This window comes from Apium graveolens, chromosome 2, assembly GCF_009905375.1.
Source record: "Apium graveolens cultivar Ventura chromosome 2, ASM990537v1, whole genome shotgun sequence".
NCBI lineage: Eukaryota > Viridiplantae > Streptophyta > Magnoliopsida > Apiales > Apiaceae > Apium > Apium graveolens.
In genome coordinates this window covers 267,315,087-267,320,590 of record NC_133648.1, presented here as the reverse complement: position 1 = coordinate 267,320,590, position 5,504 = coordinate 267,315,087, and positions in this window count along the sequence as shown.

Genomic DNA, 5,504 nt, shown 5'->3' with positions numbered 1-5,504 from the left:
GAAAAAGCCGAGAGCTTTTGTTCTTGAAGAAGAGAAGTCAACTTCTAATTTTGATGAAATGAATTGTTTTGGCTTGGTTGTTTTTGTTTTGTTTTGGTTTATTACTTTTAACCATGGTAACTTTTGTGTGGTTCTTAATCAACCAACAACATACTTTGCTTTGGTCATGCCTATGTCACCTTGTTATATCATCCTCCCCCACTTGTCCTCCTCTTATTGGTTTGATGACATCATCCTCACTAACCTCTTTGATTAGCTTCTAGTTACTTGGCTAATGACCGCTGATCTGTTATACGGTTCGCTTAACTTTCGTTTTCGTTTATCGTTTGAGGGATCATACCCGGGATCTTATTACTTGGGTTTCCTTAACCTTTCTCAATACATTATATTCCTTTTATGATCCTCTATTATAATCCTTGAATTTATACTCAATTCTTTCGGTATCTGGTGGATTTTCGGGAAAAATCAAAGTGTTTGAATTTGGATTCTTACGATCTTTACATACACTTATATATCATATAGAGTGCTAATAAGTTCTCAGAATAACAATAAAAGAACCCCTACATAGTGTGTCATGAAAAATTTTCTTATTCAGCAATATCAGCAAAAACACTATTCATAAGGGTTACAAAAGAATTCAAAATTTTGGGGTTATTACACAAGTGTTCTGAACCTTCTTGAAATATTGTCGTAACTGATATTCCTATTTTATATTGCAAGTGCTTTGAAGCACTGTACCCTAAACCTTGATTCCAGTTATTGATCTTGAGCCGTAACCTGATTCTTTCTAGACCATTGATTGTTGTATACCCAAACACGAACCTCAAATATACGATACTACTCCACAAATACATACAAACTAAATATTAAACACTGAACTAGATTGCTTACACATTCAAACCTTTGTATTTTATGCTTTGAAAGACCAAATCCTTGAAACCCTGAAACATTGATTCATTGTTAGCCAATTCTTTCATCACCGAGCATCCAAACTTTGAAAATGTTCTTTTGATCCTTATCAAGATTAAAACCATTTCATTATTGAACGTCAAATGTTGTTAACGATTCTGGTTATTCTTTATTATTGCTTATTCTATTATTATGTTAGAATTGGATTGTTTTTATAAAATTGTGGACCAGATTCATGGTCAGACCATATAATGGTCAAGTTAAGCCAATGTGTGCCTTGGATCCAGTTGTTAGAGCAGTGCTGTGTGCTTTGCTCGGGGTTAGTGCGTGACTGATCAGCAGCCTAACCTTGGTTTTTAACATGACAATATAATTATCCAATTTTAAATCATAATCCATTGTTCACTTGATATCATAACCATGTTCACCTGATGATCATTATTCTCAGTTTTGTCATTGTGACTTGCTGAGCTAGTTAGCTCATTTGTGCGATATTGTTTCTGTTCTTTTCCAGTTAAGAAGGAATCGGTTGGTACCGAGGATCCCCAGTCCAGCGCGAGAGCTAGGGGTTCAGGTTGATCGAGTTAAACTAGTAGGCTTCTTTTGGGATACTTTGAGTTTGTAAAAGTTTGTAATAATGTTTAATACTCAGTTATGAGTTGGATAGTTGGGATTTGAACGGTTTGTAATATAAGTAGATGTGTTTGGCTTGTGTGCATACTTTAACCTGTTGCGGTCCGTGGTAGTTGGTAAGTAGGGTCACTGCATATGATTATTATCTTTATTATTGTTATAAGCAGGTTATAAATAAGGTGTATGTGTGGACCCCAAACTTCTGACCCGGGTTTGGAGGGCGCCACATATAATCGATCTTCTCAGGATAGGAACACATCCAGACGAAGAGTTTTTTTTTACAAGCCCATATTGAAAGATAAAATCATGTGATGTTTCCTGAGTTGTTCAAACAAAAAAGATGGATTAGATTACAAATGTTACTACTTATGTAATGTCTTATATATCGAATAACTTTTGCAATATCTCTTGTGATAAATTAAAAAAAATAACAATGTCGTAGTATATATACGTGTAGATATTCAGGGCTTGTTAGTTAAATTTGAATAAGATTTTTTGGTTAGTTAAGATTCTGGATGAATGATAAATATGAATGATGAATGAACGAGGTCATTTGATAAAAAAAATTAATTTTCTAAATGATGATATCTACTTACTATTTATTGTCAAATTATTTTTAATATTTTGTTAAAATTTATTTGGTCCAACCTAATAATACAAATAAAATTATGACATGAATTATATAAGAAATAGAATTTTAACATAATAATGTGAAATGTAAATAAACAATTTTAAATGCTTTAGATGGAAAATTTAATTTATGGTGTTATAATATACTTATTTGTTTATTCATTTAGACATTACCAGTCATATAATAAATCAAATAAAATAAAATTTACAGTTAAAAAGGGGATGTTACGAGAAAGATTAAACCTTTTTTATTCCAAAGTAAATGCTAATGGAAAAGTGTACAAAGTTATTAGATCATGCAAGGACGTGCGTCACCAAAGTAAATAGTACATGGTGGGTATCACTTGAACCATTTAAACAAAAATTAGAGGAGTAGTCGTTGAAAAGTTTTTCACCATTCGTCCATATTTTCAAAATGTTACTAAACTACTCAATCAATTTGAACAACATTATTCCTGTGGTCCAACTATCAAAAAATGACCCCTCGATCTTTCTTCTAGAGCTCATAATTTATTTCTATAGAGAAAGAACTACTTTGTAAAGCAGCTGAGTTATTTTCCCAACTCATATTATTCGAAAAAAAAATAGAAACCCCTTTGATTAGATTCATTAACATATAATCGAAACCCTTAATATTGTTTCTCTTTATTAAATTATTTTTTAAATTTTCATTTCTTCAAGTTATATTCAAACCGTTCAACAGTTCATCCAAAAATAATAAGTGATTGTATTCAGCTTTCCCTTCTACAATTCTTGTTGATAACTAAGATTAAGATGAGTGAAGATAATTTATCACATTCTGCTAAATTTCAACCATTCATGAGAGAACTTCTGGTTTTTCCATTTTGACCAAATTAGACAACTTCTTTGAGGTTGAGATCTTTTGTAACATCTCTGCCCAAATTTATACATTTCATTTTAAAATGTATTAGAAAATTCATTTGTAAATGATATATCATGTACTCGGCTCAATTATAGTCGATGTTTCATTCTAGATTAATAATTGTATTTATTTATTGGAAAATAATAAATTATTATTTACCAATGTATAATGGTTAAGTACAGTAAAATATTTTCATAATCAATATGATTATTAAAATTAATTACGTAAAATATGGAAGACAAGTTTTAAAAATGGAAAAAAGAGGCATGAAGTTTTGTAAAATATGATCTTAGTGATATTACTTATATTATTACGCAATATATATACATAGGTATAGGCAAATATTTAAAGTAAGGGGGAAAAGTATAAGGAGAGATCAGGAGATAAAGGGGAACAATTGAAGAAACCGAGGGCAGGGAAATTCTTGAAGATGGGGAGAAGATAAACTTAACTTGGTGTATTGGAGGCTAAGGATTCATCACATCTCTAGTTAATCAAGGTATGTATCATGGATTATCAGTTCATTCTATTTATATAAACAAGTATAATTTAATAAAGAAGAACATATGTAGTTCTTGGTGTGTATGGATTTGTTTTAGTTAATCAAAGTTATAAAACTTTCCTAGCTTTCGATAAACCTGGTCAGTTTTATAGCACCGTGCTCATGAAATTAAAGGGTGATTTATGTTACGCCTTAAATCAACTGTAGAGGGGGTGAATACTGTTAAACAATTAAATCAAATTAAAGAACTCATCAAAATGAACAGTTTTTGTATTATAAGAAGAAAAACTTATTACAATACTCTCTCAAAGGATGAACATATATCCTTGAGAGCTGCTAGGTTATATTATTAATATATCAAGTCTGAACACCTATAGTGTTAACCCAACCTGTGCTTATATACTGCACGGCTACACAATCAATCTAGAAAATATGTTACAATTGAATAATGAATCATAATACATATCCATCTATTGGTTGCTACAATAAGTAAAGTCCTACACTGACATATCTCTGCTAATCAGGGTCCTCTAGATAGAATCAATTACTTCCTAGAAATCAGTCCTGCAGATGCTGATAGAAAAAATCCGATATTAAAATATGATCTGTCAAATACTGATAGTCTTCATAAACTCTGATATCTTCCAATAGCAAACTCTAAAGGCAAACTCTGGTAGCTAAAATCTGATATCATCAATTTTTTCTAACAATCTCCCCAACTTGTGCATTATGTAAATATGTACAAGTTTCTAATTGATGGTGTCAAAACTATCTAAATGTAAAAATAAATACATATGTACAGTCTTATTATCAGTGTATCAGACTTTATCTTCAGTCTTCAACCTTGGAAAATTCAGTAGCATCATTAAAGAATTTCTTGAGTAGATTTTTTTAAGAACATTCCAATACATCTACATTCTCTGTTTGATATCCTTGAGATCTTCTGTCGATTCATCATTCTGATATATAGCAGCTTTGAGGTCATGAATATTTTATCTCCCAAGTGACAAATCATCTAATTCCAAAAATCCAACTTTCTTTCCATTTGGATTGAAAGTAAGAACTTTTACACCAAAAGATGTAGTCACTCTGGATCCTCCCTTAGGCATATCAACAATATTTCCATTTTTATCAATGTACTTTGAAATATATTTTGATTTGTAAGGCATTCCTCTCTGCTTCCTGAATACCAAGTCTTTCAAATAAGCAGACCACCTAGCAGTTTTAGAGTTGATTACATTTAGTAATGTTGTGACATATTCCAACTCCTGCCATGGTTTGTCTCTCCTTTTCTTTTGTGAGATCTTCAACCTTTTTCCTGTCTCGAAAAAATACAGCATTTTTTCTTTTGGGTTATTTGTATCAAACAAATCAAGCACTATTTTAACTAAAAGAATCTTTTGTAGATCTTCAAGCTTCACATTTTCACTTATCCCTGTCAAATTCCCAGGCTCCCTTTGAAGTAAAGCATTTCCTGTGAAGTTATCAATATTTGGAAGTTCCAAGCCACCTCTGCTGCTAGCCAGTCTAGCTTGTGAAATACCATTGTAGATCTTTTTAATGGTCTCATAAGAATCTCTTTTTGGTGTTGGTGTCTTGCTTCCCCATAGTAGCTTTTTCTTCTCTTCAAAGGTCAATTCTGATTTATCATATTTTAAGCCTTCTGAATCAGAGTTGAGTCTCCTTCAGGAATAGTATGATCAGCTTTTATGCCTTGAACAGTACTGTCAACAACATGAGTAGTATCAGAGGTTGTGACTGGTTGAATATTTGTTTCCATAACTTGAGCAGTGTCAGAGGTTATTCTTTCAACTTCATCATCTTTTACTGGAATATCTTCAACATGAGCTTTGTCAGGGGTTGAGATGTCAGAATCAGAGTTTAAGTCTTACATTGCATGCTTTGATGATTCACCAACCTTTTCTTTTCCCTTATACCTCCTATCAG